This window comes from Saccostrea echinata, unplaced genomic scaffold (assembly GCF_033153115.1).
Source record: "Saccostrea echinata isolate AGI-Se365-2 ecotype Australia unplaced genomic scaffold, CSIRO_AGI_Sech_v1 ptg000018l, whole genome shotgun sequence".
In the NCBI taxonomy this organism is placed as follows: Eukaryota; Metazoa; Mollusca; class Bivalvia; order Ostreida; family Ostreidae; genus Saccostrea; species Saccostrea echinata.
Window position 1 is genome coordinate 3,442,994 of NW_026889767.1, and position 27,498 is coordinate 3,470,491.

The 27,498-nt window shown below is 31.7% G+C and overlaps 1 long non-coding RNA gene and 2 pseudogenes across 5 annotated transcripts; 2 read left to right on the forward strand and 1 right to left on the reverse strand.

Annotated features, from left to right (window-relative positions):
• Nucleotides 1–606: 606 nt before the first annotated feature.
• Nucleotides 607–1,232, forward strand: LOC133189446 (putative nuclease HARBI1; annotated as a pseudogene).
• A 1,338-nt stretch (nt 1,233–2,570) lies between these two features.
• On the reverse strand, nt 2,571–4,058 carry LOC133189447 (myb/SANT-like DNA-binding domain-containing protein 4; annotated as a pseudogene).
• A 1,510-nt stretch (nt 4,059–5,568) lies between these two features.
• On the forward strand, nt 5,569–25,860 carry LOC133189380 (uncharacterized). Of its 5 annotated transcripts, none has more exons than XR_009721457.1 (5): nt 5,569–5,864; nt 6,349–6,496; nt 6,634–7,433; nt 8,596–8,745; nt 9,907–10,192. It is a non-coding gene; the product is annotated as an uncharacterized LOC133189380 (long non-coding RNA). The 5 variants fall into 5 exon arrangements; XR_009721455.1 differs by having other exon boundaries at nt 5,570–5,708; XR_009721458.1 differs by lacking the exon at nt 9,907–10,192 and adding an exon at nt 25,537–25,860 and having other exon boundaries at nt 5,571–6,496.
• The last annotated feature ends 1,638 nt before the right edge of the window (nt 25,861–27,498 follow it).

Below are 27,498 nucleotides of genomic sequence, written 5' to 3' on the forward strand. Positions count from 1 at the left end.
AAGGGGGAGGAGAAAGACATCAAAATTGGGGTTTAATAAAAAACAGTAGATTAATGTTAATAATAAAAATAACATTAACAAATAAAAAGAAACGGAGAAATAAATCTTGAAGTTTGTGAAGTGGAAGAGGGCTTAGCCTGGTTAAATAATTAATCAAATGCAAGCAGGGTCTGAGAAAAATAAAGGAGAGATCGAGGCCTAGTAATTGATTGATATAAGGTTTACAAAAATAATGACTACAGTCATTTATTAAGGAGGGATTTGTGAAAAGGAGGATAATATACATTCTACATTAGATTTTTTTTATAATTTATTTTAATAACCATAATTCAAAAGCATTGTTCTGTAACAAGTACAGTGTATATATTGTAATATGAATTTGACTTTGCAAGTTTTCCAAATCTGATAGGTTGCATTGACTGTAATCAGATAAGACTCAGTACATCGCATGAAAATGAAGTGAATTATGTTAACAGTAAAGGATTCCAGAGTCTGAATCTACAGGTGAAACCACAATTTTTTTTTATTAGTGAAAAGAGTTAATTTGAACATTGGACATATTCTTTGTCATGATTTGTCACTGAACCCAATCTTTTTAATTTATAGATGGTTTGTGATCCAAATATTAGGATCACATCACTATATGCTGGTTGGCCAGGCTCCTGCCATGACTCGAGGATTTGGAGGACATCCAGCCTCTGTCAAAAATTTGAAACGGGTAAATATAACATTTGAAAGAAAATTCAACACTTTACCATCACCCACTACACTGTAAATAATCTCATTCCATATAATTTATGTACTTTATATAGAAGAAGGAAATATTTTTAAACAGGTATGTGTGATGGGATTTTACTTGGTGACTCGGGTTATCCCCTCACCAGGTATTTGATGACCCCTACCTTGCTCCAAGAACAGTGCCAGAGGAACGGTTTAATGCCAGCTTATGTAGGACGAGGATACTTATTGAGCAGACATTTGGAATCCTCAAGCGAAAATTTCAGGCCCTCCATTTTGGTCTCAGAACATCATCAGAGCAATCCATCACATACATAGTAGCCTGTGTGACCCTTCACAATATTGGCATTGAAAGAGGTGATATTTTTATTCAAGAGGTCTGTACAGACATTGATGTGCGACACTGCTTGCAACAGGCCATTCAAGACCCTGGTTATCAGGACAGGAGAGATGGTGTCTTGAAGAGAACAGCCATCACCAATGGATTTTTTTAAATTTGATTAAATTTTCAGTGAGGATGAACATGTAGTTCTAGTTTCTCTATTTCTTTTTTTGATTTATTTCTTTTTTTTAATTTTTATTTATTTATGTATCAATTCATTTTGATTTTCTAAAATTTGTGAAATATAAACACTTTTACTAAGAGACAGTGCAAGTTATGTTTTATGAAATGTAACTACAACTGTATATTAGTCTATGCATATTGACTCTCTCTCTCTCTCTCTCTCTCATACAAGTATTATAATAATGAATAGCAAAACCAAAAATGATTATAATTCAGATGATAGTACTGTAATAAAATCTGGATAAGATGACTGAATTTCACATAACAGTTTTTGTTTTTTTAATAGTAGGACTTCCTTCTTAAGAGCAAGAACTCCTCTCTTCTTTTATCTTGAGTACATCCTCCTCAAGCCGTTGTTTGTCCAATATTAAATTTCTCTCTTCCAGCTCCTCCAATTTTCTCCTTTTGGCTTCACCTGTAATTTAATTTAACTGCTTTTTTTTTCCTTTTGAATTTGTTCAATTTTTTTTTCATTTAAAATTTAACACCCATGTATTTTTAAATTTTTGAGAAGTTGTACTTTGTGGTTTGTGTAGGTAAAACAGATAAACAATTATACAAACATAAGTAATTTTTCCCTTTTACATTGCTGAAAATATGAGGGAGTCATTTCCTGATTTGTATGACTTTGTTATTTATGCAGATATCCACAATGTTTACTTTTTCTAAAATTGTAACTTTTAAAGAAAAACAGTAGTATGTCAAGGGATTTCATTAGTCTACATTAGCATGCACCATTAAATGTATAATTGGCTGAACCAACCTGTCTTCTCTTTTCTCTTTACATTTTGAACCATCCTAGGAACAAAGAGATGAGAAATGATAACATATCATTTAAAATGACGTCACTCTGATATTTGTATTCAAAAGTATGTTATTATCATTTTCAAAAATGACATTGGATAGAAATTAAATGTACATATATAATTATGTACCATAATCAACTGAACTTAATGTATCTTTTACATTTGATGTCTGTTCTTGACATTTGGAACCTGCAATAAATTCTATTCATCAGTTTTTCATTCATTGGCAAAGACTGAGATGATGCAAACAAATCAGTAAATTAAATAAGACAAATAAAATCAATACACTAAGAAAGTTAATAACATTAGAATACTTGTGTGAAAAGTTGGAATTACAGTTAATATACATGTATTAAAACTCTGTTTAATTATAAGGAAGAACTAATTTTTACATCACATAAGTACAGTTCTGTGCTACACTTGTAAAATACTTTGTTGTGCACACTGCAGCTAGCTCTCATTCACTTCTGAGACTTGGAATGTATAGGGGCTGTAATAAAATATGTCATAAAACAAAATCACATCAAAGTTCAAAATCATAGAGAGGGAGAAAGAGAGTCAAAAAATTTAATACTTTCTATTTTAAATGTTTTTACCATCTGTATCAATTTCTCCCTCCACACCACGAACATTTGGTTCACTCTCAGATAACTTCAAGAATGTTTCTTCTCCTGCAGTAAGTGGGGCTTGGGGAATGCCTCCTCCAGTCTTGGGCCTTTCGCACTATCCAACTTCTCTTTGCCTGTATAAACACATTTTACATGGTTCATTATTATACATAATGACAATCTAATTTTATTTAATTAAAAAAAAATAATAACACAAGACATTAGAGATTCAAAATGAATTTATATCCAGAGATAAAGAGATGGCAGTTTTGTTTTGTAGTTCTGGACATATTTTACTGAACAAATTAGAAGGCTTGGAAACAAATTCTAATAATATACTAGTTCCTCTCTCTAAACAGTTAAATATATCAGTATGAGTTGAGTATTAATTTATTTGATAGATATAAAAATTTTATTAAGCAAATCAAAATTTTGTGACAGTAAAATTTTACTTCTTTTCACCTTTACTTAAACTTACTTCTTGACTTGATATTGTAATATTTTTTCTTTATTTCTTCCAATCCACGCTTCTTTTTGTCATATTGTCTGAAAATTATGGGAAATTGTACGTCTACAATATATGTGACACCTGAACAAGAATTAGATCCACCAACATTTTTCACTTGTATGCGCGTGGATCTATTTATAGAAATGTTGCAGTTCCCTTGAGTGTATACATAAGGCAACAAGTTTGGTTATCTTGCATGCCAATTTAATGTAAGCCTACTTTAAATTTACAAATTGTCGCATTTACATGTATTTCAAAACCAATAGCACATATGTTAAAACATAGCATAGTGTTTAGCCTACCGATCAAAAACATACCTAATAAAAACAAAAGCGACTTTCATATATTTAGATCTTTTCCAGTATCACCTGAATTGCAGTTGATGCGATTTTTTTTTTTTTTTCAAAAAAGAAAGAAATATATGGTAGATATACGTGCTTTCTCCCTCATCACACTCAGGGGCTATAATATGAAATAAGAAATTTGATAGCAAACCGTCTAAACCTTCGTAAATGACGAGCAATTTGTATTATATCGATAAAAAGGATCATCTGATTCACAATTAATATTTTCCTAAATACTTTCAGAATCATGGTAAATGAGGCTATTGAGAATGTGTGAAAATTTGCTTAAACTACGTACGAGTTCAGTTTGTCCACAATTGATTGCCATTCTTTTTCTTTGATTTCTTTCCCCTTTCCTTTCTTCCCACTACCCTTAAACGACTCAAATAAAACTGATGCTCGAGATTTTACTTCCTCAATAAGTGCAACTTCCTCCTCCGTCCCCCAGTTTTGCGCCCCTTTTCTCTCAGTGACAACCTATGAATCCATGATGTTCAATAAATAATGCAGACGACAAAAATAATGTTGTGATCTTTTATTTACGTGTAACCAATGTGGTTTTTTACCTTTTGACAAAAAAGAGCCCCTCCGGGCCGCTTCAATCAGCGAAAAAATTCCGCGAAAACAGTCTCGCGAGAAAAAAATCTTGAGAAAATTCTCAACTCAAGTCTTGAGAATTACTCAGCTGAGAATATTCTCAAATCGTTTTATGGCAGTGAATTTAAGAATATTCTTAGCTGAGTAATTCTCAAGACTTGAGTTGAGAATTTTTTTGAGAATTCTCAAAGTTTTATGGCGGTGGGGCCAGGTGCCATGAAGTAAGCATCCACTGTAGTCCAGTCGCATTCGCATGGTGCTCGTCATGATTAGGTAAGCGAAAAAATCCGTAGACAATTCGGGATGAAAATAATGACCTTACATTTTTTTTAAAAAGTCAGTCAATATCATTCGACTTAACGATATATTGTATTTGCTTCCAAGGTCATTGTATCGACCATAGATTTTGTGAAATGTTGATATCTCTGTATCATCAACTATTTGTCAATAGCTTGCCTCGCTTTGGAAATCGCTCGCACGTAGAACATGTCCTACATATCGAATCAACTGGGAGACATAAACTCCATATGTGAGTTGCAATGGTGTTTTACTCTATAAATAAGGGGAATTGAGGTTATTCATGTTTATCTTAAAGTCTACTTGCCAGCTTGCTACCAATGCCTTTCTCTAGTAAGATATCCAAATATGTAACAGGTGTGTCAGAGTCTGTGGTATCTTTTCGTTAGAGTTCAGAGGGATATATGTGGGATATATAAAGTGGGAATGAAAATTAAAATTGTTAATTGATAAAACGTGGTCGAGTTATCTTAATATTGAATTGAAGCCAACGACGAAAGGTTTTGAATAAATTCTGCTTCATAGGAATACAAAAAACACGTCTGCTAATTACGGAACACACAATTAGTGACAACTGGAGGACCTGCTCCCAAAAACTACACAGATATTGTCAATTTGAAATTCAAGCCTTTTTTTGCAGGTGACGAGTGACAATGTGTATAAATTTACAAGTTCCATTTTTATTTAGAAAGCAGCTGTCTTTGATGTCCAAAAACCTGGTCTCTGATTTATCGTAGGGAATATCCTGTGGAAATTAATTTTTACAAACTGATATTTGTTTTTGCGTGAAATACTAGAATACCACACTACTTAAAAGTCAGATCATAGTACTACATTTGTTCTACATCTTGTGATCTAAAAACATTTCCGCTCATAAAGTTTCAACTAAGAGACACTTAAAACACCAATGAAGTTTAGGCTAATCTATCTTTTACGGAAACACCTTTTATATTTAAAGTGTTCTACACTTATCAAAGAAAACAGACACTTACGTTCTGGACTTCCCTATTGCCTAAATTCATATTTTGTTATTTTCATTGGCTGGCTTTATAATGTGGATGCTTGAAACAATTAATGTACTTCGGAGTATAAAATTTTGTCCTCATTCGAAAATATTCTGCATGATCTTCTCCCAAAGTAATATTCTTTTTTTTGGATAGAAATATTGCATTGCAGACTGACAAGTTAGAAAGTTCTACAGCATTTTCACGGGCATATACTCTGTGGAGTATTGACAATATGGAGGTATGTGTGCATGTATAAAATACTAATAGTTCAATTTGAAAAATAATATGAAGTTTCATTCTTTATTCATAAGGTAATGCATATGGTTGAAAAACAAACTTATATCAGCGGATATAAGGAAACGAATGTTACAGAGAAATTTATCTTGGATTGAAGGTGAGATTTCCTTTTATTCTGATACACTGATTCATTTTCTATAGCTTCTTATGGTACCGGTAAGTCATTGTCAATAGCATTTCTTTATCCAGAAAGACTCCCCAAAAAGTTTGAAAACACATGATGTAAGACAATTATGGTACATTTCACGATCATTGTGTAGAGAACCAACGAGAATAGCTGTTTAACTCTTGAGACGTAATATCCGTCTCTTCTTCAGGAAAAAATAAAACAACAACAGGGAGCTTTGGCGATTTAATGTTAAATTAAATGTTTATCAAATGTAGGAAGCAAAGCATACAGTAGCCCCTAAATGGCCTAATTAAAAGTGTGTCATATAATTGATTTTTCAAGGGGTTAATTAATGTGTCGATTTCTAAAAAATTATTTCTAAGTTTTATTTTTACATTTTTTTGCATTGCACAGCTGCATGTTCTGCAATTATCATTGATAAGGCCCTAAGAGTTTTTTTTTTCATTTTTAGACACACCATATCACAGAATACATACATAACTGAATCTGAACCTATCAACATGTTGACAAGATCTTCCTGATTACAATTAACTCAAGGCCACAGATTAAGTACTCTGTTCTACAGTGAAAGTGGTTGTAGGGGAAAAATGGAGTACAATGTAACTATGTAATGACTTACGTCTCTGTATTGCGAATATATATAAAATATGCATTTCATCTAGACGTTACAGCACATTAAGATTTATTCAACTCTGATGAAATATATATATATACTTTTTCTTTTTCTTAAACATAGGAAGTCCATAGCTGAAGCTGCCTCTGATTCAAGGGATTGAGCCCTGCCTTTAACTGTTATGCTTAGCTGATGGAATGTCAGTTTGTGTTAGTCGGAAGAAAGTTATGGAGCCATTATAACATTATTTAAAGCATTTATGTCTAGGCTCGTGAATAAATTCATTTGTATTTTTAAACTAAATGTAATACCTACATACTCTGTTTTCCATTTATATATTGTAGAGAAGTCAACGATACATGTCAACTTCAACAGATGTTTTGACAGGCTGACCAGAGACCAAAAACTTTTACTTTAAATACACAGGAGTTCATATATTTTTGTATTAAATTGGTTGAATAAAATAATTTTTATGAATTTGTTATCTGTTGTGTATTTGTTGATAAACCCTTTAAAAATAAAGAAATATAATTTTTAAAATTTCCCAGTTAAGATTTTCTTCAGATTCCATTAAATGAAATTCGTAAAATTGCATTAAGTTTTCAGCTTAACACAATTTTAATGTTAGACTTTAATTATGGGGAAATTAGCATTGAGCACTAAGTATATTAATAAGTTTCATTCTATTTTTTTTTTCTAATATTATGTTCATTTTTAGAGAAATTGTGTGAAAAGGCATTTAAAATATGAAAAATGTTTCAAATGTTCAAATGTCTGCTTTGCAGCATGTGATCCAGGCACATATGGGAAGGATTGCAAAGAGGTATGTGGACATTGTGAAGGTAATGTACCTTGTAATCACATCAATGGATCCTGTCCTGGATTATGTGAGCCCGGATATCAAGGACAAAAGTGTTTAACAAGTAAGAAACTTACTGACTCAAAGATTATATCCACAACTTTTTTATATATGAATTTTTACGGGTATTTAATTTTCACTGCTCCTATGATGTCATTGTTTTTCCTATCTTAAGTTGATTGTACGTACAACTCAAAAACTTTTGAACCTCTGTGCAGCATGGTTTTGAACACTTGAAATGCACATTCTTGAAAAAAGGAAATGTGTCTTAAAAAGATGCAAATACATGACATGATATATATTGCTAAATAATGTAGTTTCTTTATTCATGATTGACATTTTTCGTTGTAATTATTAGATGTTCCCCCTTATTCACAAAGAATACACTAAATCAAGCGTGCTATATTATGAAGTTTTCAGAGAACACTTTAGAATTGAATACCACTCCGCTGGGGTGCCTTCCACAAATCTATTCTACGCTTTGGCATATTTTGACCAACAGTTTCTGTCTTTCGTTGTCAATTGTTTTGAAGTTGGTTTAAATCAGTTGAATATTGTTCGTAGTAGTGTTTAAATCAATAGTGTTTTAACACATCGTTCAAAAGTATAACCTCAATACTATTGGTATCCTCACCCTTAACCTGAAAGAAATACTGGAAGACGTTTCAAACATCTGTATTTGTTTACTTTAAAATCACTTATTCTCTTGGGGTTAGAATTTTGTGGTTTGATGAAAACATGTTGGTCAATGGGGGATTAATTTTTCTGAATTAAGGAGAGTTGAAAAGTTTTATGCATGGATTCACATTTTGCATGGGGAAATGATTTCATGGGTCTCTCCTTACCATGAAGACAACGAAAATAAACCCCAACGAAAATGATGGAATTCACAGTAATATTGCCAGACTTATTTGTATTTGTACAAAACTTATTAGCACGATATCGTAGCTAAAAAGAGTATTTCATATACGGTTGTGTTCATGTAAAAAAAAAAAGAAGTTTTATTCATGTCGTATTCTATTGACGTAATTTGTATCATAAAAACAAGAGCCGCAAATAAAAATAATGACAATATACAAATGAAAAAAATTAATAATATATAATTATAGAAATAAAAGTAAAAATAGAAATGAAAAACAGAAACAATTATTGAATATATGAAATTTCGGGTGTGTTTATTCGATTGTGATTTTATTTAATATTTATGCTATTTTAAACGAACACAGAATGCGAAAGCGGGAGATATGGCGAAGACTGTAGCTCGACCTGTGGACATTGTGCAACTAATGCAACATGTGATGAAATAAATGGCGCCTGTCGTGATGGAAATTGTGCACCTGGATGGACAGACATAGGAGACAGGAAATGTGATCGAGGTTTGATTTTTTTTATCAGATCATTTTCTTTTTATCAGATAACACTAAGTTATGTTTGTATATAAAGAATAGAACTTAAGAATAGTGGATTGAAGGAAGTGGATCATTCTGCAGTGAAATCAGTAGTCCGTGCTCACATTGATATTCAGTTGGATTAAATTATTTTTTAATGCCGTCACAGCAACTTTAAACTATGCTTAATTATCAACAAAATGTACAAACTCCCCAAAGAAAAAATTAACAAACGAAAAAGAAACCAAAACAAAACTATATCAGGAACTATAAAAAATGTGTTATATGATTGAATCTTTAAAAAAATCAAACAGGAGATATTGTTTTACTTGACTTCCACTCTAAGGAAATGATTTAATCTAACAGAAATCAGAACCATTGTAAATGATATTCTCAACTGTTCCCTTGAATTTTAATGTAATAGATAGAGGGCTACCTGTTTTTCTTTAAAAGATAATTTAAATAAGATAAAATAAGATAAATTAAGATAATTTCAATACTTTTTCTTAAAAGCTATGATAATGGCATATATCATGTTTTGATGTCGAAATAAGTCACATATTTAAGAATATTGTAGATTTAATCATAATTTTCTTTAGAACGATAGGCTAGCAATGAAAAACCTTGGCACTGAAACACTTATTATTGTAAAACTTTTTTAATACGAACATGGATATAGCGAATTTACTGATATAGCGAATTTTTTTTGTAATCCCCGAAGAAATTCTCAACAATTCCCTGTAAAATGTTACGGATATAACGAACTCTGTCATAGCAAATGTACGGGTATAGCGAACTGAATCTGTGTCCCCTAGAAGTTAAAAATAACGAATTTACATCTTTTATAGCGAATTTTGAAAAAAAACTTAATTATGAGATATTAAACTGTCATTGATTTTGTAAGTATATATATTTAGAACGCTATTCGTCCGAAAAAGTTTCAACTCCATGGTAAATTAAGTATTTTATACTTCCCTAAATACAGTTGGTAGTCATACTTGAAGGAACAAATCTATATTGCAAATTCGCTATGTATAATTCTACGTATTCGTTATAAGGATATAGCGAAGTAAATTTTCAGGTCCCCAGAACTTCACTATAACCGAAATTCACTGTATTATTCTTTCCTCCGTTTCATTCATTTTTCAGCCTGCAATGATGGGTGGTATGGTGCAGAATGTAAAGAACGCTGTGGTTATTGTAGAAATAACAAACCGTGCAATCGCGTGACCGGATCTTGTTCTGGATTCTGTGAACCTGGATATCATGGAGAAAAATGTGAAGAAAGCGAGTTTTCTCAGCTTCTCGCAATCCAGAGGAAAATGCTCAACTCCGTAAGAGAATTGCTTTCCTTCAAAAGACGCAAAGTTGAACTGATTGCAAACGGAACATCCCCCACTGACCTCAAATAAGAGAAACATTCTCTGAAAGAGTCCATGTATTCACATTTAATGTATTTGCTAATAATGTAATCCACGAATTTGTAAAATAAGTCTCCCATATATAGAATATGTATATTGTAAAAGTTGGTTTAATGGAAATTGTAAACCCATATGATGAAATAAAGTCATGTTGACCATGTTCCCAAAAGTGTTTAGGAGACATTTACATAAATCTGAAGATATTAGAATTATAGGTACATGTATTACAGATTATAATAACTTTTTACCATAATGTTTGCTGTTTAATCTGTATTCCTCTTTATTTTATTCTCATTCCCCATTTCTTTGTAACAAGTTGTTCAAATATTATACTTATATCGTACTTCTCTTTCCTGCTGTAACATTTTATTAACGTCATGTTTGTTCAATTATTCTTAGATTAAAAAAGTCTTGAATATTGATGACAATCGGTCTTCTTTTAATTCTGCTTGAACTCTATATTTCACATGAAAGAGCATAAGAAAAAATCTGAATTTATTATTCAGGTGAAGAATTCGTGAATAAAAAAGTAATGCCACTCATTGTTTTCAACCGGAAAAAAAACCCATTCTTTTCAAGGATGGGCGATTCTTTTAGTTCTTTACTAATATCAGGCAAATGTAATATGATTAAAAACTAAATGTTGAGGATAACAGGAATGTTTTTCATTAGGACTTTTCACGTGATTCGACTGTCACTGGATTTTATAATTGCAGTTTTGATTTCATCTATAAATTCCTATAATGGCATAACCAATTTAAAAATCTAAGTTTAATTAAAAATATTTTAACACTCTGTATTTTGTGAAAAGTGCTGCAATCTTTGATAGACTCTACAATCTAATTGCTCAAATTAGTAAACCGCATGTTGAATGTTTAGCTGGTCACTTGTATTAAATATAGAAATCATTCATTTGCAAGAGCTAATCATGTTTGACATTTACGAGGCAAGTCTATGCTATTTACCACGTGAACTCTTGTCATAAAACAGTTTGACTGCATTACAATCACTTGACCTTTGACCTACTTTGCAAAAAAAATAATCCGGGCGGTTTATTTAACCTATAACTTTTGAATTTTGAAAGGCAGGATTTTGATAATAAGCATTTATACATGTTTATAAGTTCATGAGAGTGTACTTTGAAACTGTATGATATTCAGTTACCACACAAAATTATGTTTACATACTATGAGAATACATCGGGATCGATATTCGTCAATGGATTTAGCAGACTGATAAATGTAGTAAAAAACAGACTGAAATCTCTTTTAGAGGATGATTTGAAACACTTTAAGCTCATGAAAAAGAACTTCAAAACTGTATGATGTCCAGTTACCACACAAACTTATACTTAAATACCATGAAAATACATCGGGCGACAATTGCAGTAAAGACAGATTGAAATCTCTTTTCGACAATCGGCCGAAACACGTATTAATAAAATGATAAATCGTTTTTTCTGATAATTTCAATTTGATTATTCATTTGAGGGTTAATAGGAAACCATATACCCGCATTTTCGAAAAAAAGTTAGGGTAAATTGTTGTTAGTCATGTTCGTCCGTCCGTCTGTCACAATCTTCTTTCTCAAACTCCTCTTACATTTTACACATTAGCCTAATCATCTTTTGGGAAATGGTTGGTGGTGTCCTGTAGATGTGCAATAAGGTTCCGCAATTTTCATTTTCACCCTGGGGGTCTAATGGGGGTCGAAAAATGAGTTTTTTGTGCAAAAGCCCCTGGTTCCCTGAACTCCTCTTACATTTTATTCAGTAGCCTAATCATCTTTTGGGAGATGGTTAGTGGTGTCCTGTAGGTGTGCAAGAAGGTTCCGCAATTTTCATTTTCACCCTGGGGGTCAAATGAGGGTTGAAAAATGACGTTTTTTTTTTAATGCAAAAGCCCCTGGTTCCCTGAACTTCTCTTACATTTTACACAGTAGCCTAATCATCTTTTGGGAGATGGTTGGTGATGTCCCGTAGATGTGCATTAAGGTCTCGGGATTTCTTTTTTCACCCCGGGGTCGAAACGGGGTCAATTTTTTTCCAAAAAAAATATTTAACATGTTTAAACACCCTGCTTCCCAGAACTTCCCTTATATTTTATGCATTAGCCTTAAATCATGATCATTTGGAAGATGATTGGTTTTGTCCTGTGGATGTGTAAAATGGTTTCAAAATTTGCATTTCCATGTGGATGGCAAATAGGGACAGGAAAAAATGACCACTCCCTAACCCATGGAGCCATGATTTGTACAAATTTGAATCTACACTTCTTGAAAATGTTTCCATAATAATCATGATCTTGTTGTTCTTAAAAAGAAGAACTTTAAAGATTTTTTTTCCTTTTATTCCTATATAAAACTTTGATCCCTTATTGTGGCCTAACCCTACCCTCGGAGGTCATGATTTGAAAACTAGAAATATGTCAATAGGACATGAGTGCCCCTCTGAATGTAATGCAACATGAAAATTTGTATGAGTGTATGAAGTTTGATGACAATATCTTGAACAGTTTCTTTAAAATTGAAACTAAAATCTAAAGAAAAAATGGATATAGAGATAAATTTTCACCAAATTATGCTTACATAAAAATGTCTTAAATTGTTTCTTTAAAACTAAGCAAAATACAAATTAAAGAGAAGGGAGGTCAAGGTCACAGGAAAGTGCAAGGTAAAAGTTTTTGATGCAGTTGAATGTCTCTCACTTATACATATCAGCTTATTAGGTTTGATAAGAATATCTTGAATGATTTTTTTTAAAACTGAGCTTAACACCTATATAAGAAAAGAGAGGTCAAGCTCAAAGGAAAGGTTGAGATCAAAATGTTGATGCAGTGGAAAAACCTACATCAGTATGTGTTTACTATTAGCATATGAAGTTTGATAAAAATATCATAAATGGTTTATTTAAAACTTAGATAAACACTAATTTAAAAAAGTGAGTTCAAGGTCAAAGAAAAAGTCAATGTCAAAAAAGTTGATGCAATTGATAGCTCTCAGCAGTATGTATCAGCATATGAATTTGATGAATATATCTTGAATTAAAGAAAATTGAGATCAAGGTCAAAGGAAAGATCAAGGTCAAAAAAGTTGATGCAGTTGAAAAGCTTACATCAGTATGTATCAGCATATGAAGTTTGATTTCAGTAACTTGAATGATTTCATCAAAACTAAGCTAAATACTATTTCAAAGTCAAAGGAAAAGTCAAGGTCAAAAATGTTGATGCTGTTGAATAGCTTACATCAGTATGCATCGACATATGAAGTTTGATTACACTATCTTGAATTGTTTATTCAAAACTGATCTAGACACTAATTTAAGAAAAGGGAGGACAAGGTCAAAGGAAAGGTCAAGGTAAAAAAAATGTTGACACAGTTACATAGCTCTAATTGATATCTATCATCATATGAAGTTTGATAAAAATATATTGGATAATTTCTTTGAAACTGAGCTTTGGATTGAGCTAAAAGCAAAGCGCAACAGAAGGATAGACGGAAGGATGGAAGTACGGAAGACGGACATGACAAACGCTTTATGCCTCGGCCATATTCATGGCGGGGCATAAAAATACTTGAATCTAAACTATATGAGGATGTTTTCATATCAAAATGACTAACAAGCAAATTCAAAGAATTGTGGTCCCCTGTTTTCCGTGTCTTAGTGGATGGGATGCCATTATTTATGGCATATTGTTTCAAATATGCACGCCCTATCATATGTCATTCAAAAGTAATCACCAAAGTTAAAATTTTTGAAAATTAGGTAAAGAATTATAGCATGCTCGGAAACATCTTGATACAGGTAATGTACATGTCAACTATGAAAGTCCTATCTCTTCTCAATCAAAATTTATAAGGAAATATAACATTTTTGAAAAGTAGGTTAAACTTCAAGGTCAATCTCACAGATTCAAAAGTCATGATATATTTAGAAAGGTCTTGTCACAGGTAATATACATGTATAATATGAATGCCCTATATTTTCTTTTTCAAAATGATCAATTTAAAATAATGTTTTGTTTTGTTTTTTTTGAAAAGTAGGTCAAACTTCAAGGTCATGGGTTCAAAAATCGTAGTATATTCAGAAATTTCTTGTAGGTAATGTACATGTGAAATATGAAAGCCCTATCTCTTATTATTCAAAAGTTATAACCAAGGTTAAATTTTGTGACAGACGGACAGACTGACAAACGGAGAGACTGACAGTCAAATGAGATTTAATGTTCTATAGGTCCCTTTCTCGAAAACGGGGGGCAATAATGCCCTTGCTGTTTTTGAGAAGAAGATTTATGATGGAAAAAATTCCCTGCATTTTTCTATGTAAATCTTTGGATCCCTATATGTGGCACTACCCTACCTCAGTCGATCATAATTTGAACTTTTTTGGCCCAGTCAGTCTTGATTAACCCCCTTGAAAGACTGTGTGACCCTTCATTTGAACAAACTTGAGTCCCCTTTATCCGAAGATGCTCAGTAGGAAGGTTGGTTGAAATTGGTCCAGTGGTTCTAGTGAAAAAGACAAAGATGTGGAAAGTTTACAGACCGACAGATGGATGACAGACAAAATGTGTTCAGAAAACCAGAAAAACTCAAGTGATCTAAGAACTTATGATCACAAGTACTTGGAAAGAGTTACAATATTTGAAAAGCAGCTTTTTTTCATGCATTGTTTTCAGAGGCTGAAAATATATGACTTGTATCCATGTTGAAAAAAAACTGCACATTTCAGAAAACAGTATGATTAAAAAAAGTTAATCAAGGTGCTTTGGGTAGCAAAATCAGCTAAACTGGTATAGCTAATTCAACCACAGAGCTTAGTCAGAGCTTAGTCAATTTTAAGATGCAAAACCTTTTTCAACTCTTAATCATTCTTAAAATATTTATATCATCATTTCTGATTCAATGAAGAACTAGAGATATGACCAGAAGTATATCTGTTGACTAACAAACATGTACATGTATATTGTGTTTTTAAGTCATTTGCTTGCTAGTTGTTAAATGTCCCTCTCGGGAATTTTTCACTCATATGGAGACACCACCACTTAAAAATAATGAAAACGTAAAAGTCGGATTTGAGGATAACATTCATTTAAGGAGTTTTCAACAATTAAGACGTAAAGAGATACATCCTTCCCCTCGCCTCTTCCCCTTCCCAGACCCCTGTTTGTTCATGTATGCAAACTAATACTTTGTTTTGACATAAAAGAATGTGAATATATACAAATAGTTTAATGGCCCATCTCTTTGAATGATTTCCATTCCTAATTCTAGCAGGGAACATGTGTTGAAAGAAATTCATGAATGAAATGTCAAGCAATCTTATCATTGATGCACTTTTATTCAATTTGATGTAGTCATATTGTGACATTTGCAGTTCATTAAGAGATCTAGAGTGGGGATGATCGACCTCCAGGGGTTCATAACCTTAAACCATTAGATGTACATAACATAATAACACAAGAAACAAAATTATGTATAGTCAAATGGAAAAGTTTTCTACTATTTTGGAGTCACATGATCATTTGTCATTTCAGGGACAGGGAGCGGCTAGGGAGATTAGACACCCCCCCCCCTCCCACGGAATTTCCAGAGTTATTTAAATAGGAGTATATACTGATTTACAGAAGCAAATCAAAATGACTTTGGAAGCCCACCCCCTTTTTAAAACATGTCCCCCACCATAATTGTTTTTATTTTGTTTGTTTTTGTTTTTTCTTTTTACTTCTCTGGGCTGGAAATGTTTTTGACGGAGGTGTGGACCTCACCTCCCCCCCTCCCCCCGGAAAAAAATTCCTCGATCTATGCCTGTAACTGAATGTTATGTCGACAACGGGAGATAACTCTTCAGAATGTGAAATTCGTCTATTGTGGCATCCGATTATCTTTGATCCTTTTTAAACTTTAACCTTACCATTTGCATGTCGGTTTATTTTACCCCAATCTATACTTAAACTTGTACTTACCGACTGCCATAGGTCCTGTCAACTTCTTGAAATATAATCTAATTAAAACACAAAATGAATTAATTCCCACTGATATACATGTAATGATGTGTACACCACATTGCACCATGTGCAATCTAAAAATGATAATGGTAAAACTAGTACTAGTAGGGTGACGCAAGCCCAGTGTGATGTAGAAATTTTCAAAAAAGTGTTCACAGACATGTATGGTACAAAAATAAATTTTAAATTATCATAACAAACGGTGTTTTAACATAACTTTGCCATCTAGGCCTATTTTCAAAAACTGATAAATTGTGTGTGTGTGTGTGTGTGTGTGTGCGTGTTAGGGGGGGGGGTGACAAAATTGATTTGGTATGACTTTTCAAGGAGGTTTTTGCCCAATCAAATGCTAAAAAAAGTTTGCACATTTTGATAAATTCATCAAAAACGCTTTGTACTAAAATAATATTATTTGTTGTTGAGAAAATATATTTAAAATGTTCCAATTATGGGCCAAAAATTTATATTCCCCCTTCTAACAAAACCTAATTTACATCATTAATTAAATACTGTTATTTCAGACTAGTAATAAATTAAGTAAAGGAAATAAGAGGCTCATAGGTCACTTGGTCACCTGAGCATTCTATGCTCGATTTGACAAATACATGTACTGTGTAAATTATAGAATTATTTTGACTTTTTCCTTGGTAAGCCCAATATGAAGGTGTGTGCATTTAGAGGCAAACACCTTAGTGCGGGTATTACTTTCTCATGACAGCATCTAGTTTCTTTTATTGTCAGATTTTATCGCAGACTCATTCTATCCATAAATGTCATTTTATCTTTGCAGGCAAATCCATGAACTGTCATTCTGAAAGTAAATAAAAAGCTGACCATTCTTGTATTTGTTTACAACTTTAATGAAGCTATAAAGGAGGCGACACATGCGTTCCTTGGGTCATTCTAGTTCTTAATACTCAGTACTGTTTACAATTTATAAAATAATAATGTCAAGAAACTTCACTTCATTTGAATTGTAATAGATCTAGAGGAAAGTAATAGTCAGAGTCGTTCCAATTAAAACAAATTCACAAATACTTCAATAACTCAATCTTATTATACATACTTCAGCGGTGAAGGATGTGGCTTTTAGTTCTTTGGTGTGCACAAACATGGTATATTTTTTCCGTGTATTCCTTTAGTAAGTACTTGATTTTTTATTTATTTCATTGTGTTTGTTTGCATTGAAATTTGTAATACCAAACGTGGAGTCAAGATTATCTTGTATGGTAGATCAGCTGAATTTTTGTATTTGATCCCTTGAAATCTTTATCATTAGTTAAATATCCCATTCAAAATTTTTCACCTATATAGAAATGTTACCTGCTTTAGTCTGCTACATGTTACAGCAGTAGCTATGAGGCAGTTTTATAGTATTAATATCCGAACCCGGTTTAAAGATCTCATCAAAAAGACCCATCACTTTCAATTTTAGTCCCGACTAAATGGTTGTAAAGAAAAAGTAATCACCATGAATTGTTTATTCTCATCTATTATTTGCATACATTGTAACGAGACTTGTCATTAGTTAGTTTAGCATCACGTGTCAATGTAAATAAATACGGATAGACCTGGACTTTCTACATATAAACTTTGAAAACTCGGATAGACCCGGACTACACCAACTCCTCTTCGTAATTATGACGTCATAATGGGTATGACGTAACAATGCCGTGGATGTGGATCTACTGTACATTGATTACATAGATGTTTATATATCAAGCATTAATTTATATACAAAATCAAAACAAATTAAGGATTTCAATTTTTTACATTTCCTAAATTATTCACTCAGTGTAAAAGATACACAATGTCTTTAAAACAGCTTATTTTGTTTTGATATATAGAGTCTTTGTGTTTAAAGAGAGATAAAACTTTACCTTTTTTTAAAAATTAAATTTGATTAAATTAGATTTGATTAAATTAGATTTGTTTTGTCAATCTGTTTAGAAAAAAATAATATAACAAATGCAGCCCTTTCATCCGGTCCAGCCATAGATATATCGATCGACTTCACAGAAAAGGATATCGACCTCGCAATTCGTGCTCGGTCGATATGCTTTTCTGTAAAGTCAATATATCTAGGGACCGACCTTATGAAAGGGCTGTATTTGTAATATATACTTAATCATTTAATCCAATGAAATGGATATAAGCCAAAACATAAAAACATTGACATTTTTCAAGGAAAAACTGCTACTGATTGATTTTATCTTATAGCTTCATTTTTTTTTTGTTTAAGAACTGCTTTTAGAAATATTTATTCTTCAAACGTTTATGCTTATAAAAAACTGGACATGCTGTATATTTTTGTGCCTCAGCAAATCATATATTTGTCAGAAGAAAAGAAAAAAAAAATATTTGACTCGTTGATGTGGGAAAGAGTCGAAGCAAGGTCGAAAGTTCTTTGTTTGCAGGGAAAAAAATTTGAGTATTATATCTAACCCGGAGCATTTTTAAGAATATGTTAAAGTTTTGATATGAAATCCAAAGAGCAGACATTTCTTTTCTAGAAAAAGTTAAACTTTAATAATTGTTTTTTTTCTTCTTAACAAATCTCTAATAGCCTTCTGAGAGCGCCAGTTGAGGCTTACAGTCTAATATTACCGCAATAGATGTATAATGGTCAGCTTTTCCACACCTTCTAACCTTAGCATAAATCGGAACATTTCGGAGATACTCATCTTAAAATATCAACAAATTCTGTTAACGTCGGAACAGCTTTCACCACGAGATTTAGATGAGACCAACATGTTAGACGTGAAAATCGAGAGGAATGTTCAACTCGACGAAAGAGGTAAAACTTTATGTTTTTGTAATGTATAAGGTTTTTAATATCAAAAAAAAAAAAAAAAAAAAAAAAATTAGAAAACAAATGTTTGTTTACATGAAAACTGAAAGTTTGGATGACGTTTCTCATTATGCTATGTGGTATTGTACATGAAAGTGTCAAAACAGCACCTCTCGATTTTGTAAATGTTTTTTAATTGTGCAAGTGAGTAGTTGTGTCGGTAAGGATTAACCCACTTACTTTGAAATAGCGATCAAAAGTGCATGTAAATCAATGCTTTATTTGAGGAGATATATATGTATGCAGGTGTGCTGTATTCCGTTTCTACTCATGGGTCGAGGCCTCTGCTGGTGGACTGTTAGTCCCCGAGGGTCTCTACAGCCCAGTAACCTAGTACGTCGATAGTAGCTTGAAAATACGGATATATACATTTAACCGCTGTGGTAATATTTAGAAATGTATTTCAAAATTAAGGATTATCTCCCTCATGCATAGCTCTGATCCTTCGACGTATTTGGCTCCAATCTTTGGTACTTTTTTCAGTTCTTCCAATTCTTTTTATTTAAATTTTGGATTCCCAACCTTTCGGCTAGAGAAATAATTTGTTGAAATGCGCAACTGGTGCATCAAAATTGGTACCGTATATGATTTACATACACTAAGCTAGGTATCTGTTATCACAGTAAAAGTCATTATTTTTCCTTACAAATACTGATCTGTGAGAAAAAAGATTTTTTGAACTTCCAGATTCTATCATTATATGTACTCTGTAAGCTCTGCATGCCGAATTTCCTCTGCTGTCTGCATATGTAGGTCTGTTTACATTTGTTTACAGTTTGTACTATAATATTGTCAGCAGTCTATATCAGTCATACTGGTTTGAATAGAGTCTACTGATGAGAAAATATTTGGTACTTCTCTTATATGATGTCATAATTTAAAAACACATTAGTAGATAAATTGGAGTTGGGTGGGGTGGAAAGCAATATAATGGAGCTTAAAATGTAGATGAATATTTATATGTCAGTATTTACATGTGTTAAAATGGTCTTGTCCATATAACAGATCTTAATTATGCCAAAACTTTGTTCTCTGTTACACGTAGAGAAGGAAACTGGGTTTTATTTTTTTTTTTTTTAATTTTTACCTTTTTGTGTTAAATGTATGAAATTTATGTATGTGTGTGGAACATGTATTTACCTTTGTTTGTCTCAATGGCAACATACAATTTTTTTTCTTCATACAACTCAAAAACTTATCATTCAGATATCACATATTTTTATGAAAAGCTTTATTTGCACATGCATATCACACCAAAACTTTAAACATGCAGTTTTTTGTGTCTTCCACTTTCACTTTTTCGATTTCCAAAGAACACATAGTTTCATTTTTTCTCATAATAGTTATCATCCATCTTTTTAATTAAATACTTTAACAAACAATTCTCAGACATCAATTTGTAATATGGACAAAAATGACATCATGTAAACATTAACAGTGCGTAATGTTTTGAATTTTTATTTGAAAGAATATTTAATTTTATTGATATTTGTTTTATTAAAAGTTACAAACCTTCTGCTTTTCTTCAGATTGAAGTGCATCTTGAATAGCCTAACTTCTCGATGAAATGGTATGAAAGACGCACAATTACATAATGTACATTTAACTATAATATTTGTGCATTATGCATAATAAATAAACAATTATTGAATTCAGAAATTCTATATTATGTAGCATAACACAATGACAATTAACAGTTATTGCATTTAAGCATTTTATATATGCAACATAAAATCCATCGTCTCAAGCCACGGTCCGGAGTCCGCATATAGCTCTCTCAAGAATGGGAGAGGATCTTACATTTTGGCCGTGGTTTGCGACAATGCATAAAATTGTGACATCATAATTGTAAATTTAGGACATATTTGTAATTAAAGGTGTCTGCTCTGCTATAGTGTGACAATATGTGTTTTTTTGTGATATTATCTACTGTCACAGACTGACACACACACAATTTTTTTTCTACACAAAACTTTACACATCTACATGTTTTGCAATTATCATTGATAATGCCTTGAGGTTTGGTTCAGTTTTAGACACACCATCTGAGGGAATACGTTTTCTTTTTGTGTGGTTGGCAAACGAACATGACTGAATCTTAATATTTTCCACGCATGTTGACGAGATCTTCTTGATTTACTCAAGGTCAAAGATTAAGTACTCTGTTCTACTCTGAAAGTGGTTGGACTGGAATAGCAGAGTATGTAATGATTTACAATTAATGGAACAAAGAGCACCATGACACGTTTCTGTAGTGTGAATCTATATAAAATATACATTTTATCTAAAGGTTACAAAACATTAATATTTCTGAAACTCTGATAAAATATTTTTTTCTTTGCTTAAATTTAGGGAATCCATAGCTAAAGCTGCCTTTGATTGAAAGGATTGAGCCCTGACTTTAACTGTTATCCTTAGCCGATGGAATGTCAGTTTGTGTTAGTCGGAAAAAAAAAAGTTAAGGGGCCATTATAATATTATTAAAAACATTAATAGGTAAGAACTCGTAAATAAATTCATTTGTATTTTTAAACTAAATGTAATACCAAAATACTCTGATTTGCTATTTATATATTGTAAAGAAGTCAACGATACATGTCAACTTTAACAGATGTTTTGACAGGCTGACGAGAGAAAAAATCTTTTACTTTGAATACACAGAAGTTCATATATTTTTGTACTAAATTGGTTAAATAAAATAATTTTTATTAATTTGTTATCTGTTGTTGTGTATTTGTCGATAAACCCTTTCATAATAAACAGTCGAATAAAAGTTATCTGATTTCCAGGTTAAGATTTTCTTCAGATTCCATAAGATGAAAATCTTAAAATTGTAATAAGTTTTCAGCTTAACACAATTTTAATTCTTAATTTTAATTATGGGGAAATTAACATTGAACACTAAGTATATAAAATAAGTTTTATTCTAATTTTATTTCTTATATTATGTTCATTCGTTGTGAAATTTGTGTAAAAAAGCATTTGAATATGAATTTTTTTTTTTAAATTTTGAAATATTTGCTTTGCAGTTTGTGATTCAGGCACATATGGGAAGGATTGCAAAGAGATATGTGGACATTGTGAAGGTAATCTTCCTTGTAGTTACGCCTATGGATCCTGTCCAGTATTATGTGAGCCCGGATATCAAGGACTAAAGTGTTTAACAAGTAAGAAATTCATTGTCTCAAAAATTCTATCCACAACTTTTATATATATGAATATTTTAACATGTACTTAATCTTGCAATGCACCTAAGAGCTCAGTGTTTTTCTTATCTTAACTTGATTGTGCTAACTTTTGAACCTAGCATGCTTTTGAACAAATGAAATGGACATTTTTGAAAGAAAGTAAATGTGTCTTAACAGAGATGCAATCACTTGGCATTTTGCTAAATACGACTTTGGCATCTTTTGGTTTCTTTTTTCTTCTAAGTGAATTGTTTAGAATTTGGTTTTAATCAGTTGAATATTGTACGTACAGAAGTTTAAATCAATAGTGTTTTAGCATCTTTCAAATGTATGATCGCGATTCTGTTGGTATTTTTACCTTTCATCTGAAAGACGTTTAAACGATCTGTATTTGCATATTGTACAATCACTTATTTTCTTGGGGTTAGAATTTTAGTGTTTGTTGAAAAACACGTTGGTTAATGGGGCATTAATTTTGTGAATTAAGGAGAGTTTAAATGTTTTATGCATGAAATGTACATTTTACGGGGGGAATGATTTCATGCGTCTCTCCATACCATGAAGGCAACGAAAATTAACCCCGACGAAAATGATGGAATTCACAGTAATATTGCCAGACTTATTTGTATTTGTAGAAAACTTAAGACCACGATATCATAGTTAAAAGGAGAATCTCATATACGGTGTACTCATGTAAAAAAAGTTTTATTTATGTCGTATTCTACTGACGTGATTTGTATCATAAAAACAAGATAAGCAAATAAAAATTCGCAGCTCTGTTAAGGCTGCATAAAGGAGGTGGAGCATTATTTACACGGGAGATGTCAACTGTGACATCACACGAATATAGCGGTTCCTCACAACAACAGAAAATGAAATAATTTGCGGTTTTAAAGTGCATAATAGTGATGAACTACATCAAAACTTACCAATGCATTCATGTTTGTCGCTAGTTAAATACCACACAGCAAAATATAAACAAGTCACTGATCGCAATGCACTTGTCGACATGACGTCATCATGGTAAAATCTGACGCATTTTATGTGCAGTGAGAGGCGTATCAAGTAAATTTTCCTCAGTGAAAACAGATTTTATTATTAAACAGAATATTATTTGCAAATCTGAGGTAAAACCATTAATACGAATCTGAAACATTTGTTTAGTGCCATTATTTAAAAGCTATCGAGAGACTGTTTTGAATTAATTCTACCGTGTTTTTGTCTACAGGGTGTGCATGTTTCACGCTGAGGTGCCTTTTCACAAGGGCATACACTTAATAGATCTTGACCATTTTTTGAAATCTGCATAACGGAAATATTCCTTAACTTGAAAAGTGGTGCTGCTTTCCTGAAATCGAGAGCATTACTAAATAAATAAATAAAATACATGGTAAAGGTCACACATATTTTGACTAGAGCCAAATAACTTGAAATTTAAACTAATAAAATGCGAATTCTATTTAAAGCAGCATCACTTTCTATAAAGTACAAGTTATATAGATACAATTTATTACTGAAATTTTAAATTCTAACTAGGGGATACCCTTGCAATATTGAAATTTGTTTATGACCTACATATAGTACACATTATATGCATTTATCACTTTACTGTCAAATAACGTGACCAAACCAAATTCCGTACAGAGCGGGGTATACAATGTTATGTCAATTAAAATTAAAGTTATGTGATAATATAGTAGCTTTACCAAAATAAATTCATTTTAAAAAGGTATGTATTTATGCACGTTTATATTCCGTTGATTTTTTCGTAGTATGTCTTAACAGTCCTGCATAATAATTAAATACAAATAAAGTAAATGAATAAATAAAATTAAAAAAAATGAAAGGAAAACAATTAATGAGTATATAAATTATTTGGTGTGTTTATTTAATTGTGATTTTATTTAATATTTATGCCATTTTAAACGAACACAGAATGCGAAAGCGGTAGGTATGGCACAAACTGTAAATCGACCTGTGGATATTGTGCAATTAATGCAACGTGTGATCAAGTAACTGGCGAGTGTCCTGATGGAAATTGTGCACCTGGGTGGACAGACATAGGAGACAAAAAATGTGATCGAGATTTGATTTTTTTTTTTATCAGATCATTATTTTTTATATCAGATAACACTACGTTTTGTTGGCATATGAAGATTAGAACTTATGAATAGTGGAAGGAAGGAAGTGGATCCTTTTGCTAATGATTTTGCATTCTGGCTCCTAAGGCCCCTAATTATGTAACATATTATGTGCGTATTACTACCTATACCAAAGACTTGTTTAATTCTAATATATATATATATATATATATATATATATATATATATATATATATATATATATATATATATATATATATATATATATATATATATATATATATATATATATATATATATAACATTACACACCTTTACCATTATCTGTCTTCGTGAATAAAGATGCCATCATTGTATATGCTTTTACTATTTCTAGCTATAATTTTTTTTTCAATGGATGTGTTTGATTATGAAAAAAAATGCTCTTGAATTAAATCTTTGAAAAATCAAACAGGAGAGATTGTTTAACTTGACTTCCACTCTAAGAAATGATTTAATCGAACAGAAGTTCGAGCCATTGTAAATTATAATTCTCCACTGTTCCCTTGAACTTTAATGTAATAGATAGAGGGCTACCTGTTTTTTCTTTAAAAGATAATTTAAATTAGATAAAATAATATAATTTCAATAATTCTCTTAAAAGCTATGATAATGGCATATATCAGGTTTTGAAGTCAGTATCCTAATTAAAAATATTGTAGATTTAATTATGATTTTCTTTAGGTAAGCAATAAAAATCATTGACACTGAAAAACTCTTTTAGTACGTACACGGATATAGGGAATTTACTGATATAGCGAATTTTTTTGCAATCCCCGAGGAAATTCTTAACAATTCCCTGTAAAATATTACGGATATAACGAACTCCAATATAGCGAATTTACGTTATAGCGAACTGAATCTGTGTCCCCTAGAAGAAAAATAAGGAAATCTTTTATAGCGAAATTTTAAAGAACTTAATATTGAAATATTAAATTGACATTGATTTTGTAAGTATATATATTTAGAATGCTTTTTGTCCGAAAAAATTTCACTCCATGGTCAATTTAGTATTTTATACTTCCCTAAATACTGTTGGTAGTCATACTTGAAGGAAAAAATCTATATTGCAAATTCGCTATGTATAATTCTACGAAATTTTCATGTCCCCAGAACTTCGCTATAACCGAAATTCACTGTATAATTTCTCCCTCCGTTTCATTCATTTTTCAGTTTGCAATGATGGGTGGTATGGTACAGAATGTAAAGAACGCTGTGGTTATTGTAGAAATAACAAACCGTGCCATCACGTGACCGGATATTGTTCTGGATTCTGTGAACCTGGATATCATGGAGAAAAATGTGAAGAAAGCGAGTTTTCTCAGATTCTTGCAATCCAGAGGAAAATGCTCAACTGCGTAAGAAAATTGCTTTCTTTCAAAAGACGCAAAGTTGAACTGATTGCAAACGGCACATCCCCCACTGACCTCAAGTAAGAGAAATATTCTCTGAAAGAGTCTAAGAACTATGTATTCACATTAAATGTATTTGCTAATAATGTAAGCCTCGTATTTGTATAATAATTTACCTTTTTGCTGAGGACATGAAATACTGCTTTATAAGTTATTATATTCTCTATTAACTCTCTTGACAGATCTTGGCATGTGTAAAAATATATATCATGTTTATTGAGAAAGTTGGTTAAATTGAAATTTGAAATTGGTAGGATGAAATAGGACCAAGTTCAACATTTTTTCCCAAATGTCTTGATGATACATTTTTATAAATCTGAAGTTATTAGAATTAATTTTTACCATAACGTTTGCTGTTTAATTCATATTCCTAATTATATTATGCTTGTTTCCCTCTTTTCTTTGTAACAAGCTGTTCAGTTATTGTACGAAGTCAATTATATCTTTTTCCTGACCAACATTTTATTAAAATCGTGTTTGTTTGGTTAATCTGAGAATAAAAGATTCTCGAATACTGATGACAATCTGTGTTCTTTTCACTCTGCTTGAATTTTAAATACTAGTATCCCAGTTATATAAATATTGATTGTTAAAAGGAATGAAATTTGGAGATAACGAACACTAATCATGCTCAAAAATCCATTGAAACAATACAAATCGGGAGCAAAACAAATACGGTCCTCTAAAAAAAGACATCAGAGGTGGGATCAGGTGCCATAAAGGAGTAGGCTTCCCCTTTCGACCGTTCACACCGGGCTTGTGGCCTTTTGCCACGATCGGGCAAACGGAAAAATCCGCAGACAATTCAGTGTTCAAAAATTTTCCTTAAAACCCGATATTCTACACGAATGAACATTAACAAACACTTGAAATTATTCTTCAAATTGAAAAAAAAGTTATGTTATTTATTCCCCCTCCCCCCAAAAAAAGAAAAAAAAAATAATCAGTAAAATTATTCACATCATTTTGAATTCTCAAGCGTATTGTCACACTATTGTATTTCTTTATCGAAATATCACACCTCAACTATACTTCTTCATAGAGATAATGGAAAATAATCCTTTAAAAAATATACCTATACCATAATTAATAATGCTTTTCAAAAGAAATATACACATGTTGTGGATTGCTTACGGTTGCTTAATACGTATCTTTTATAAAAAAAAAAAAATTGAAGAAAAAAATTATGAGAAATATTTTTTTTTTTTTTGGATCAAGAAGGTTTTAAACGTTACTAGCCAATATAAGGTTTGTTGAAAAGTGAATCTATACATTAACTTTCTTTGACAATTATCAGTAATTCATGTATGAATTATAAAAATCAGGGAAAAAGGATACCCTTATCAACATCTTCATTGAAACTTTCTCAAATTTTGAGAAAAGATGTTGTTGGTATAGCGTAATGTAAACGCTTTTGCCATTATTGTTTAATCAGGAATCTAATAAATGAAGTCAATGAATATGCTTTTTGTAAAATATGTTGCATATGACAAGATTGATATTATCGTCTTTGTTGAACACCACACACAGGAAGAAAATATCTTATCAGCATTGCTCAGATACGCTTATATGTGTCTCTTGAAATGCAATTTATGTATTTCACGATGTTTTGTTTTATAAGGGAAATTCACTATTAAGTGTCACTTCATAAATCATATCGCTTTTGGCCAAAAAGCCAAACTGTTTGGTGTTATATGTTCACAATGTGTACAAAATACTTTTC